The following is a 14896-nucleotide window of genomic DNA, read 5'->3' on the forward strand; positions in this document are numbered from 1 at the left end:
TGGAAATGTCTGGATCTCATATTTAACCAGGGCAGTATTAGATAAACTAGAAGGTACTTCATGTTGTCATGAAGGGGATTGAGATGTGAAGTTAAAGAAGGGGAATTGTTATTAATAACTGCATGAGAATAAATGCATTTTATACAGATGCTTTGAGACATATATTCTGTCCCTTTTTATCAGCATGACCCCTACAGTGGCATGAGGTCAGATGGAAATGGATGGGCATCAGGAAAAGGTTATGGCTCTCTTGAAGGAAAACATATATATTTCTAGTAGATCTAAAGAGGTCAAGATTTTGCTACAGTCCTCCAAATTCTGATTTTACTGTACTTCATGCACCTGAACCCAGGGCTCTCCTGACCCTTCTGTAGCTATGCACACAGACAAGTTTCAGTTTTGCTTTGAGTGACTCCCCTAAGTACTACTGGCTAATGGCTCATGTGTCCCAAAAGATTCATCCAGTGCAGGATTGCACAATGGTCGATTCTTCTGTCAGAAGATGGATTGTGACAGACTTCTACATCTTTGTAGCAGAATCGTGAGCTCCTAAAAGAAAGAAAACAAGTAATCTATTTCAGATTATGAACTAATGTGATGCATGTCTAGCAGTATCTCTAGCTGAGACTATGTCAAAGCAGCCTCTGTACCATCTGCAGCAACTTTGTTTTGAGAGAGACTGATAAACAACAAAAAGAAAAATATTTTCCTTTTGTGCAGTAAGCATTCACTCTTTAAAAGTGGTTTCAAATCTTAACTCTTTATGCCAAGTTCTGAAGTACGTTGGGTGATGCAAGTGTGTCATAAACATCAGAAAAATATTGAATATTATTTTGGCTAGTGAAAATAAGACAGAGTAACTATTAAAATGGTTTATGGAGGGTTTAAAGGCCTTTCAATATTTTATATTTCCCCCCTTTTTTTTTAAATTTACGTGTATGTTTTCACCAAACTTTGAAAATAGTTTTTTCACAGAAAATTAAATTCTCTTTTTAGTGTGGGTGTGTGTGTAGATATATATATTTTTTCAAATATTCCAATAAAATCAAGAATTTGAAGCTTGTCAGAATGTATATAAAGTGGAACTTTGATAACCCTGACTTTTTCTTTGTGGTGAAAAGTTTTCCTTTTTTTCAGAAAGGATTTATTACATGGAAAGTAATTTCATTCACCTAGGGAATATCAAAAGCTATTTATTTTATGCCCTTCCTTCCCAGCAACTGTAAAACACTTATCAAATCGGGCTCTGAAATCAGGTGAAATACACAAAAATGACCAAAATTACTGTTAAAAAATTGCTCATTTAAATTGGAATATCAACATTTTTCATTTTCAAATCTATAGCCAGAAAATGCATCTTACCAGAAAATGTAGGGAGTAGATTTGTATCTTCTTGTTCAAATGAATTTTCTGTGCAGATGTTAAGCCTTAGAAAAAAATCCCTCTTGGGATTAATTCGCTTTTCTCCCTCAGTTAAGATCTGGCTTAATACAGATTCCTCTCCCCTCTTATGAATACAGTACAAAGTGTTCTGAAACTTATAAAGTATGATTTTTGAAGCAAAATATTGTAAATGAGAAGGAATTCATGGAACTCGAGGCAACAAGAAGCTTTGGAAGGTTTCATAGCAGGTGATCACTTAGCAGGCTCTTACGTTTTACCTCGTTACCTCTGCTGTTGATCCTACTAATTTTGTTTTACTGTAGTTTTTCTTGCAAAAGATTACCTCATTTTGATTTAAAAGTCAAAAGATGGGACCCTTATTTTTCTTGGTAATCCCTGGCCCCTCTCCTCCACTGTGATTAATCACCCTGCATTTCTTTTTCTACTTCTGGTGTTGGTTGTTAGGTTGTTCCTTAGGAATGAGATAATTCGCTGTTATCTAGTATTTTCTCCCCATAAAGATGCTTTGTATCACTCTGTGAGACCGAAGCCCAAACAGCTCCTCTGCAGCTGAGTTACTGCAAAACCATGTGAAACCCTGTTGATCTCTGGTAGCTGCAAAGTTGAAATGCAAACCACTAACAGTATTTACTTTCAAACTTTTCAGTATAAGACTTGTTTTTTCCTTTCACAGTCGATTGCTTTTCATTGAAAACACAAGGATTTCAGTATTTTATCCTATTTCAATAATCAGAAGTTCAATTGTCTACTTCTGACATTGTCCATGTAATGTATTTTTTAATAGAAATGAAATTATGAATTCAGAAATGATGAAGGTATTAATTCTGAATATTAATTTCTTTTAACTATTGCCCAGGAGGGTAGAATGGACACTTATGGAAGGTGATAATGTATAGCTCTTTCTAAGCAGTTATTTAGATAGGAAATTAAATATAGATAGAATATTCTCAAAGTGCTTTGATCTTGATTTTAATTTGGGCCTTAGCCTTGTTTCCAGTGTTGAGGAGTGTTTGTGTGTAACTAATTACAAAGGTAGTGATTTCATCATTCAAGTGAGTGTTCTAAGATTTCAATCCAGCCAGTTCATTTTATATTTTTTTCAGATTCAGTTTGCCAGGTGACCTTGCTCAGAGAAATAATTGCAACCTGCTGTTTTCAGCCTTGTTTCATTTAAATGTACAGCCACCTGAATTTTAAGAGAAAACTGCCTTTATGGATGTTAGCTGAATTACCAGCTGTTCAGAATTTCTCAATGTCTTAGTTCACCTCTCATGAAGAAGTAGTAGATCAGAGAAAAAAAAAAGTAGGCAAGAAAAAATGCCTGGGTTTTGGGTGATTTTGCTCTGAGGAATATAGGCAGAGAAGTGATCAGTATTTCAAAGAGCATTTATAGGTGGTGCTCCTCTTGTATCCCTTATGGCCCTTGTAAGAGAGGAGGAGGCTGCTCTGCTGAATATTTATCCACTGTTTAATTTATTTCACTTTTGCTTTTGCCAGAAGTCAGACTTCAGAATCTTTTTTACACCAAAATTCTTCACAGTCCTTTAGTGGTTTTTGCTGCCCAGTAGTGTCTGACCGTACAAAGGAAATAGAGCACTCATCCTGTTCCAGGACAGGTTTGCATTAACATTGGAGCAGGCTGCACAGAGAACTTGAACAGTCTGTCCTTGGACTTTTTTCAATAACTAAAGGGATAAAACTCCAGGTAATTTCATTTAAGCTCAAAGCTGACCCTGCTTTGAGCAGAAAGACCTGGTTACATCTGTTCCACTGGAAGCTGCATTTTCTGGATCCGGCCGTAACACTGAGCTGTAGCTGGAGGAGTAAAAGGGCCCGTCTCAAGATTGTTCCACCACAGTGATCCCAGCCGAGTTAGCCAAATCCTTTTCAACAGTGCAGTGAGAACTGGTAAGTGTTTGGAGGAGAGTGAGTTATGGACTGACCCAGAGATGGTCACTGCAGAGCTGATGTGTTTGGCCTGGTTCAATATCCGACTGCTGCATGTCCTCAGCTTTGTCAAACTGCAGCTCTAATGTTGCAAGTTCAAAACTTTCTCCTAAGTATAAAATTTAATAAAATGGAAAAAAGAAAACATGACTGTTCCTGTCTTTTAATTTTGAGCATTTTACTTCCAAACTGGAACATAACTCACAACATTTAATCCCTTTTCCTTCTGCAATTGCTATGTAGGTGTTTGCTTAAAAAAATCATATTTATAATAACCAGAAAAAAATTTCCATATACCTTGTGTTACTACTTTTTCAATATATGAAGATACATAGCCCACTGTCATAAGGCAAAATATTTACTGTGTTTTTAATTCATTTTTATGAGATATTATAAAGACTATGATTATAGTGGGTATGTTATTGCTGAATTTTATAATTTCATATGCTGTTATTTTATAATTTCTGGCCTATTGTCTTTATAGGGGCATAGTTATAATAGATATGCCTTTATTACAGCAAATAATGAATCAGTTTAATGAGATTATACTATTTTTAGACTTGACATTTAGCTCAGTCTTGGTTTTTCAATTAATCACAATACGGTAATCTTTTTCAGCTAAGTTTCTTCAATTATCATTACAATGAAATAATTTTACATACTGCTGATACCTACTATTGAAACTTTCAAGCTGTTGGCCTCAGATAATTTCCCGGTTGCAGGAAAGGTTAGGAATAGGGTGGGCTAATATTCTCCACTTACCTTCTAGTTGTCCTTCTGACAAATGATGGCCCAATTCTATCTTCTAGCTGCTCTGTTCTGCTATTCTGCCCATAAATGAAGAAAGAAATAGAATGAAAAGTGAGAATACTGAGAGGAAAACAGGTTTTTCTGATTCTGAGGGAGGCTGCAATTTAGTGTCAAGCTAAACCAGTATGATCGACTAGCCTGGCTTCTTGAAGTGCCTTGGTCAAGCATCTCTGCCACTTCACTAGGTCAGGTTCAGCATGGCTTGTTTGACTTTTTTTTTTAAAGCAATGTAACCCAGTAAAGTATGTCAGTGACAATGGAAAAAATAATGTCTTTTATTCATGACAGTACTCGGGTTGAAGAAGCACCAGAACTGAGACATAGCAGGGTGCAACACTGTATTGATGACATGGAGATGGAGGATTTGGAAGCACAGTTTGAAGATAAAGTTGCACTGTGGAGTGATGAGATGTAAAGGCTCATTCTTGTGAGAATGGGTTAATCACTCCTCAGCTGGGCCCAGCTGCATGATCTCACCTTCTCCCTCACACCAGCTCCAGCACTCCACTGGATAAATTGTTTCAAGTATTTAAATCATAGACAAACTATTCACTTTTCTTTCTTTGTTAAGCTAATTTTCTTCTCTTTCAACAACTTGAATTGACTCAACTCAGGGCATGATGTGTGGGAGAGCCAGAACGGGAAAGAAGGAGAAAGGGCAGTATTTATAGTCTGAAGGAGGAGGAAGGAGGAAGATCTCCCCCTTTTGGTCATGATGAATTTGTAGATTCTTTTCAAGGCCTAATGTCAAACCATCCCATGCTGCTATTTTTTGCAACAGCCTAACAGTTGTTTTCAGAAAAGAAGAATTGTTATTTATTATCTTTATTTCATTTCAAAGTTAAATACTGAGTGTCTGTATTTCCTGGGCTAGTTCTGGGTAACACCCTGATTTAGAAGCAGCTCTTTGATCCATTTCACCGGCTCTGGCAAGTTACAGAATTTTCTGTATGAGCATGGTTTCTGCTTTCCATCCCAACTTGCATTTCTGACAATGGCAGATGACTTCTTAAAAAGATAACTTGGAATGCATACTTTTCCATCACTTGAAGTCATCTCTTGCACTGGATACATTATGACTCATAAAATAGTGTAAGTTAGAATTGTTAGTAGTCCATCAGTTTAGTTAATTTGACAATGATCCCTGAATGCAAGAAGTCATAAATTTTCTAAACAGTATAATCTGTGTATTTAATTGATGATGCTAAGACACATCTGATTACAGAAGAAGCATTTTCTTTCAGTTTACTAAAGTGGCTAGAAATACGTGTTTTGAATATCTGACTGTAATATGGCAGAGTGTATATTTATTAATAGTATTTAAATCTGAAGAGATTCCAGGAAGAATGAAAATCCACTGTACAGAATACATTATCTTGCATTTTCTCCTTTATAATTTGCCTGTTTGTATTGTTACAGTGAGATTTATCCAGGTATCAAAAGCTGAAAATCTAAGAATTAAGCTTTCTGGGATTTTGGAAATGATTTTAATTAAGTTGTCTAGAACTGAGGTTGCTGTAACGTGTGACAATAGGATTACCTTTTTGCTAGATTATCAGTTTTATTTTGTACAGAGAGTTAAGTCTGAAATCAGACTTAAACATACATATTTGTTTCAACACTGAGAATTGAAAAATACAGGAAGACATCTGGTATTTGGAAATATTAAAACAAAATATTCACCAGCTCACTCTGATGATGATAGACAAAGTGTTTTTTATACAATTTTCTGCTAGAATAAAGGACTCAAGGATTACTTAATTTAAAGAATGTCAACATTCTTTAGAGTGTCAAATCTAGGGAAGATACCAAGGAAAGACATCTAAAGGAGTATAAAAACATGCCCTAGAGGCCTGTGGAAGTACTTGGAGGAACATCAAGCTGAGAAGAAGAAGCTAGAAGAGGTCACTGTGACTAAATCCTCAGTGGTCGGTCTGTGAGCCAGACACCTCTGGCAAGCTTGGAAAGTATGAACTGTCCCAGGGTAGAATTGTGTGGGAAGACTTTCTATGTGCAGTTCAATTAACAATCAAAACCAAATCTGAATGTGGCTGATGTGATAATATCAAGCATCAGATTTTGTTGTTAGTATCTTTTTCTTCTATGTGTAACTTGATTTAAACTCAGAAACACTATTAATTGGCTGACCATGCAGGTAAGTGAGATAATCTGACTAAAAAAAAATTAAATGCACATAGCTACAGAAAATCACTAGGTAAAACCAGATGGTAAAAACCCCCATCTTTTCATAGGACTTAAGCTGCCAATTTGAGCCCCAGTGAATTCTTTAGAAAGATTAACCTCGATTTAAAGACCTCAAATAGCAGACAAATAAGAAGTGTTTAAAATAGGCAATTTACCTTCGTGATTAAGATTGTGTGCCTTATTTGCATTTGATCTTCAGCCTCTGGTACTATCCGAGGAGTCAGCTAGGTAGGCAGGAGATTTGGGAAGTGATTACTTTTCAAATAAGATGGGACACTTTCTGGTTTTTGAAAAGAGGGAGAGATTCGCTCTCTTTACTTGATCTGAATTATTTTCAAAACTTATATTGATATAAATAATTATGAATCATTTATTAACAACTACAATTACAGCAATAATAAATTATATGGCCATTTCTAGGGAAATTTGCCAGAAGAGAAGCTGAATACATTATAAACTCCTATGGCTCTGAAAAGTTTTCTGCTTGGGCAAGTATCTGGCTCTTCAAGTACATTCTTATAAAGAAGGCAGAAAAAACATCAACCTTCAAAACTGAATATGTATAAAATTGCATGCCAGCATGGGCCATTACATAACTAAGTAAATGAAGCATAGATTTTTAGAATATATCCTGCACATTTCCAAATATTTTTGATGCAATATAATTTCTAAATGGAAAGTTTTGAATATTGTAAATTATATCACTAGATGGCAGTAATAGCCAAGTGAAATGAAACAACTATGTGAAGAATCTCAGGGTTTTGTTTTGAATTCAATTTCTTAATATCAACTCAAGATATAAATGCTTAGCATAGTCCTGCGTCCAAACCCAGGCCAGACATAAGTTATTATAATTTGTAGATCTGTTAACAGGATACAAGATACTACGAAAAACCATTTTCAATGCTTTCTAGAGCTTTGGGGGTCCTAATAGAGTCTTCAAACTGTTCTATTTTGTTGGTGGTTAAGAAACTACAACAATAAAAATATCCAGGTACCGAATGGCCAGAGTGGCTGTTTCTGAGGCATTAGCACTCAGAGCCTAAAAGACAGAAAATTAACAAGTGAATATAAATTGTTATAAGCAGGAGGTAGATGGAGTTCCAGAATCTTACTGGGAGATATGCTTATCAAAACATCTAAAACAGTGTCCATTTGTAGGCTTTTGAAATTATTTTAGCTGTTCTCAGACAGCCAAGAAGACACTGAATCTAAACCAACCTCCTGATTTGGAACGAATTTTGAGCCTACAGGCTGGAGAGTTTATAAAGCAAATGCTTAATTTCTAGGCTCCCATAGAACAGATCCTCTGTGTGCTTGGTCACACACAACATCTCAGTTTTTGTATTATTCACAATGACTCAGCACTGACACAGCACCCTTTCTTCCCAGGTTCTATGCACACTATCTCTGTGTGTGAGAGATGAAATAATATTACCACTATCCTTTTCATATGTACTTTAATAGCAGTGAAGATTAGATAAGACTTAGCTTTGGCCTTTCTTGCTTGTATCTGAATAGTGCATTCTTCCACAAGCAGCAGCTTGGAAGGAACCAATGAGCCTGAGTATAGATGGTAAGATCAGCCCTTGGATTTCGGAGAACAGCTGTTTTACTGCCTCCAGTGACTGCCCCAGGAGCAGATAAGCAAGAGCTCTTAGAGCAGCCTAGAAGGACAGGGCTGAGACTCAGTCCCAAGTAAACTTGGAGCCAACAAAAACAAATTCTGGGCTTCCCCCTGGGTTTTTTGTTAACAGCATACAGAGCTGAGAGATATTTTTTTTTCCTTCTCCTCCACACCCCCTTAAAAAAGTCAGATATATACACACTAGCTGGTTCTGCAGGAAAGTGTCATACTGACATTAAACTATATTTCAGATTGTTCTACTATTTCTCTTCATTTGAATAAATGTGGTGGGAGGATGCAATTACTGTTTATAATTACATTCATCAGTTTAATTGTTCTCATTCTCCGAATTTTGTAATCAAACCAAGATAGGTCTTTTGTATTTAGTGTCCATATTTAAAGATAATTATAGACATTAAAGTCAAAGAGCATATGCTTCCTGGCATATAGAAGATTCAGTTTATTTAGACCATCTGACTAGCTGTCTTATTCAAATATTGCTATCTTTATTACTCAAAAGGCAGTTTAATTGGATTTTGCTCCAAAGCATATTGTACATTAATGTTATAGTATACAAAGTTTTTCTGCTTATTGTAGGATATTTGGAACGTTAGGCTAATGTTTTAAAATACTCGTATTGTTAGATCTCTGCTTTATGTACATTCCCAGATCCAAGATGAGCTTCTTGAGAAGAGCTGAACTCAACCAAGGGGCCTGCTTTCATAATGACCTTAACAAAACTGAAAATGCAGCACAATAAACTATTGTTGAGTGGACTTTTAATAGCAGGAAGGCATTCTGCCAAGTTGAGGTAAGAAGGCTCTACACAGATATTTCTCCCCTCCCTCTACAAAACCCTGTATGTAATTACCAGCCCTGAATCTAGCAGCAGCAAGTCACATTTCAGTTTCAAACTGCAACTTGATCAGACTTTCAGTGTCAAAATTACAGCTGTGACAGCCCAGGAAGATTTGCCAGCTCAGCAAACTCCTGGTTTGTTTGCTTGAAATAGGGTCTTTGCTACTCCTTTTGCTGTCATTATGCTGAACTTAATTAAACAGTGGAAAAATAAAACAAGTTTAGGTTATCTTGAGGTCCCGATAAATTAAAACAGCAAGAGATAAGCGAGAATAAAAAAGAGACAAGAGAGAGAGGATTGTTTGCTTTTGATATTTAAAATGTATAAATAAAACCCTTTTTACACAAGAAGCTGGATGTTTGAGCCCCAGAACCTGAACTGCAATTATGTTTTGTTTTGACATTGCAATTCACTTTGAAGAAAGGATAATTTTGTCCACATTTAAGTATTACAAATTTAAAATAATATAAACTTGCCGTGCATCTGTTACCATAGGCCCTTAATTTAACTTTTACCATGACCTTTGTTGTAAATTTTGAGGTTTTTACTTAAAGATGAATAGACTGTTTAATGTCTACCCTAATTTGAGTTATATATTGCACTATCTGATGCTTTCCTGTAACAAGAATATGAAGAGTTTAGCATTATTTATTCAATTGTTGAATTCTCCACTCATAGAACTCATACTGCAAACAATAATTACTAAGATGAAGCCAGTTTTGCATTACCTCTTATGTGGAAGTTATTAGTCTGGATGTGTGTTAGTTCCAGAGAAGCTGTTGAAGAGATTATGTAATGGCATATTTTCATGAATATTTTCACCATATTTTCACCATCAACTCTGCATGAGTGATCCTAGTCCCTGACCTTTTCCTATGATTAATTTGGAGCCACCTGAAATGGACAGTGTATGCACTCTCAGTGTATTTTGTCCAGAGAGGAAGAAGTATCTTTTGCAATAACTTTTGTTATCTTTATGCTAGAGGCTACTTATATACCTTATTAATTAGAAAAACTGAAAGGTGTTATTTTTCTCTAAGCACTGACTCTTTAAACTAAAGTAATGGGCAAAACCAGTATCTAGAATATAGTCAAAATAAGTGTTGAGACTTTACTCTTTACAGTCATTGATTACAGAGGGGGTTTTTTTTGCATTACTCAAAGATCAAAAATCTCAAAGGAATGAGCTTCAGGGTTCAAAAGACATGGACTGTTTAAGATTGGCTGCATGCTGAACTTTAGAGCTATTTCCTCCAGAGGAGTTTTCTGGATAGAGTCTTATAAAAGACATACTAAAAATAAAAATAAAGAGAAATGGCCATTCAAAATACGTTTCATTTGCTGTAAATTTAGGCTGTATAATATTTCTCGCTTGGTCCTGTCACAGGCTGTGCATTTTGTGACAAATTATGGGGAAGTAGCAGAGAGTCTAAAATGTCCCCATCCATTGTCACTTAGCTGCAACAATTCACAGGCACACTTACAAACATAACCAAGAAATTAATTGTTGTAATCTTTGCATTTAAATTCCCTTTTTCTCCTCAGTCATTTCTGGTACGTGTTCAATCAATTCTTGCTTATATTTTGGTCCAAACCAGAGAAGTCAGCCTAGAAGACTGATCTCCCCACTTTCACATAAATCCAGCTGTTGCTGGCAAGTGTTGACACAGCACAAGGCAGTGCCATGAACTTGCTCAGATCTCAGAAGCAGAAGAGCTTTGGAAGATCAGTGCTCTTAGTTTGGCTGCTTTGCTGACAAAGCAGGGTAAGTTGCTCAAGGCAGAACAATGCAGTAACTCATCACTATCACATTTGGCACCTGATTTAGCACAGGTATATCAGGACAATCTTGCATTCTTCCACATAAGATGATTCTCCTGATGTGGAAACAACTGACATTTTGCAGGTTATTGTGCCATGAATGAGTGAAATCCTGGCAACAAAGAAACCAATACCAAAAATCCTGGAGCTAATTTCTATCAGGGCGTTGCCACTAGATGCCAATATCATTTTGTTAGTGAGAAAGAACAAAGTGATGTTGAGTGGATGCCTTTTGAACTAGAGATAGCATCAAAGGCAGGGGAGCACAAAGGAGATTAATGCTTGGGTGTTACAGTCCTGGAAACTTCTGTGTTTCTGCATTGAAACTTCTGAGTTTAGGCACGCAAATTAGGTGCTTCATACAATAACTCCTGTTAGTGTGGACACTGAAAATTAGTTTTAAGTCTGTTTAACTTTTCCCTGGCCTGATAGTTACACACACCAGCTATTTGTTATCTATTCTGTTTCTTTACACTGTCTTCTAGACTATGTAAAATGTTCTTTCCCTTTGTGGAAAGACCTTCACTTTTTTCTGAGGCTGAAATGTTTTTAAATCAATCTTGCTGAAGGTCAGCCTCTTAGCTCTGGTTCAGCCTCCTACAGGCTCTTCCTTCCAGCTTTTAAGTTTGCTGTCAAGTCCTTTATCACGCTGTTACCTTGGAATCTGCCTGCTGGGGATTGTACTGTTCCTGCAGCAAATTTGCATGACGACTCTTTTTCCCAGGGACTTTATAATTTCTTCTGGTTCTTTAAGTAAGGCAAAAAATATTGAGAAGCCTTGTGCCAATTTAATCTTCCCACGAGAAATCTTCCTTATTCCCTTCAAATACTGGTGACTCCTGCAACTCAAACCTCTTTTTGATGTTATCTTCATTTATTGGTGGTGTAGCTCATTTTCCTGGCCCAGATTGCAGAAAGAAGCCATTACACACTTGATGCCAAATTTTTGCATTGTCTATCACCTCACTGAGGAAATTAGGATGAACAGAACAGAAGCCGTGGGAGAAATAAAGAAAGTTGAAACTTGCAAGTGGGAGAGGGTATGAGTTTGGCCTGAGCTGAGCCTGAGCAAGGGGGAAGAAAGATATTTCCATAAGTGTTTGTTTAATTACCTATGTTTCCTTTTCCCCAATACTTGAATCAGTCATTGTAAGTTTGTATTAATTGGCAATGAATTAAATTAAGTTAAAATAAATTCCCTGATTGTTAAGACTTGTTTGCCTGTGACAATATTTAATTTCTTCACATCTTGGGTCAAATTCCACAAGGAAGTGTGGGCTCACAAGTTCTGCTATCCTTTGGTTTTGCTGCCTAGTTTGCCTAGGACATCCCAGTAGTACAGAGCTGGAGACAGCTGGGAACAGCTATTTCTGGATGCTCATCTGTGAATAACTCCTCTCTCATTTACATCCTCGGGCTAACTCAAACCTCTGTTCTCTTGCCAGGTTACAGAACTTCAAATAACTTTGTGTGTACTTAGTTGTACTCTAGGAATTGTCTCAGATGACCTTCCATTCTGTAAGTGCATTATGAAATTCTAATCACCAGGAAATAATTTTCTGCCTTGAATCCTAATTCTCCACTGGTTTGCACCTCAGGTATTAATTTGCACATATGCAGAGTTAAATTAGGTGTTAAATGAAACCAGACCAGTTTGGTAACAGATTGCATACCTTCTGAACAGATGTAAATTATTGTGATGAAATTTAAAGAAGTAGGAAATTGAACCCTTTGTGGCAAAATAAAGTGATTTTGTCTGATTGTTTTCACATGATGTGGAAATTATGAAACATTTTTTTACCTGTCTTCAATAAAACATCTATGTATACTATCAGATGAGAGCAGCCAGTAATTTAGGACCTGAAATTGTTGTCTTTCTTAAGATATTAACAACCAGCACAGTATTAGTTCTTCAAAGAAAATACTTGTATTTAAATAATGACAGTTCAGTACAAGCACCAAGGATTTTGTGAAAATAGCTTTTTTTTTTCTTTCTGAGATAATGACCATTGATTACTAAATGGGAGCAGTATTCTGTGGCTCCCAAAATTAATATTGACTGTGTTCTGATGAGTAAATTGCACTAAAAGCTAAATTTTATATGTACTGTTATTGATACAGTGTTTAATATTGCTTTAGAAATCGATAAAAGTGAAAAAAAAGCATTCAGAGAATCATGGACATATTGGTTGGAAAAGATCTTTGAGGGCTAACTACTCCAGCCTCCTGCTACCAGACTATTGTCAACACGAAATAGTCAGCAATGGCTTCTTAATGCAAAAAGAGGGCATATAAGAAGCAAGAATAGGTGTCAAAGGTGCTATAAAAGCATTGCTTAGGGATGACATCTCTAAAGCCAGGCTTAGCTGGAGCTAACACCAGGTAAGGACATAAGGAGAAGCCATAATTGATTCTACCAGTACAGTAGGAACAAAAGGAAACTGTAGCTGTGTTGATGGAAGGGTGCAGTCCTGCATTATGTTATTTCTAAAGCTTTCATTTGCCTGCAGTTGACTAAGCAACAGCATAAGCATTCTTTATGGCTAGATTTACAGTCCATGATTGCATTAATGAATCAAAGAGATCTACATTATCTAATTGTTTTACAGTCTTCTTCTAATTTGCAGTATTGTGTTCTGTCTATGACAGTAGGACTGGAAATGGATTTATAGTTTTCCTTTTCCCTAGTCCTTTTTTGTGACTAATTATACTTCAGGTCATAATAGCACTCTACATCAGAGAGAAAAAAAAATTTGTTTTCTGTTATAAATGCTGCATGTTTTCTGTTGGTTCTAGGCTGTAGATCATGAAACTTCATCTGATTACAGCCAGCTTGAGACTATGTGCATTTCCATCAGGTAAGGATCCGACCCTGAAGAAAACAAACCTGAAACAAGCCTCAAGCTGCTAAGTGATAATGCATTAACAGATTTTTATTAGACTTTCAGATATTTTATCATTAAACAATTAAATCAAAACTAAGTAGTTCTACAAAATACTCAGCATTCATTATGAATCTCTTATCTACTATTGTAGATACTTCCTCTTCCTTAAGAAGGAAGCTATGCAAACATCCTGTTTAGTACTCAGACCACATTGTCCTTCTCAGTGTTTTTTGTGCCAAAAGAAGGTGAAGAGGCAAATTCTCTTGGAGTTTGGAAAGAAAGCCTTTCTCTTTGGCTTTATGCATGCTGCATTACAATTTCTTTGTTCCTTTGCCCCTGTACTTGGAAATACTTGAATTTTCCAGTGGTGGAAACATATTGGCAAGTATGTTGAATTATTGTTAAAACAGAACCCCAGTAGATATTTTTTTTAAACAGCTACAGTTTTCTATTGTGACATTGTTTCCATCGTTAGAGCTCAAGCCTGTGAGAAATGACTTTCGCAGTTTTTGTGTGCACATTTGCTGTCTCTCTGTCCTTGTGCTTGCTCGTGCTCTCTCTCTCTGACACACACACTATTAGCCTTAATTTAGAGAAAAAAAGCCTGAAAGCTTTGAAAAAGAAGTTATGGAAACTGGAACGTGTATAGGACAACAATAAGAACAGGCTTCTTAATTGATGATCAGGGGGCTGGAGCACCTCTCCTATGATGGCTGAGATAATTGGGGCTGTTCACCCTGGAAAACACCAGCACCGGATTTTGCACACTCCACTGCCTAAAGGGGGTCTACAAGAAAGCTGGAGGGGGACTTTTGACAAGAGTGTGTAGTGATAGGACAAGGGGGAGCAGCTTCAAACTGAAAGAAAGTAGGTTTAGATTAGATATTAGGAAGAAATTCTTTGCTGTGAGGTTGGTGAGATGTTGTTACAGGTTTCCCAGAGAAGTTGTGGCTGCCCCATCCCTGGGACCATTCAAGGGCAGATTGGATGGGGCTCTGAGCAACCTGGTTCAGTGGAAGGTGTCCCTGGCCATGGCAGGGGGGTTGGAACTAGACAGTCTTTAGGTTACTTCCAACCTAAACAAGTCTGGTTATATCTGTCCTTTATTAATAGATAAGATGTCCTGTCTACCTTTTAGGTTTTGTGATGTGATTATTGAATGTTTATGGTTATTTATCAAATAACTTGGAATAATGTGCATAAAGTGCTCTAGATGAGTGTCCCATGTTTCCATTCTCTGACAATGTTCTACAGGCAATGACTGAATTATCTAATTGGTTAGCACTTAATTCTGTATTCTTTATTTCAGTTTGTGACTGAAATATGAGCATAATTTCT

General features: G+C 36.5%; 2 long non-coding RNA genes across 2 annotated transcripts; one reads left to right on the top strand and one right to left on the bottom strand.

Annotated features, from left to right (window-relative positions):
- LOC116447440 lies at positions 1-4320 on the bottom strand. The gene is made up of 2 exons (XR_004241572.1): positions 4114-4320; positions 1-549 (listed from the first exon to the last, which is right to left on the bottom strand). It is a non-coding gene; the product is annotated as an uncharacterized LOC116447440 (long non-coding RNA).
- Positions 3005-13655, top strand: LOC116447439. The gene is made up of 4 exons (XR_004241571.1): positions 3005-3312; positions 8663-8804; positions 12119-12191; positions 13470-13655. It is a non-coding gene; the product is annotated as an uncharacterized LOC116447439 (long non-coding RNA).
- The last annotated feature ends 1241 nt before the right edge of the window (positions 13656-14896 follow it).

Source organism: Corvus moneduloides, chromosome 8 (genome assembly GCF_009650955.1).
Source record: "Corvus moneduloides isolate bCorMon1 chromosome 8, bCorMon1.pri, whole genome shotgun sequence".
Classification (NCBI taxonomy): Eukaryota; Metazoa; Chordata; class Aves; order Passeriformes; family Corvidae; genus Corvus; species Corvus moneduloides.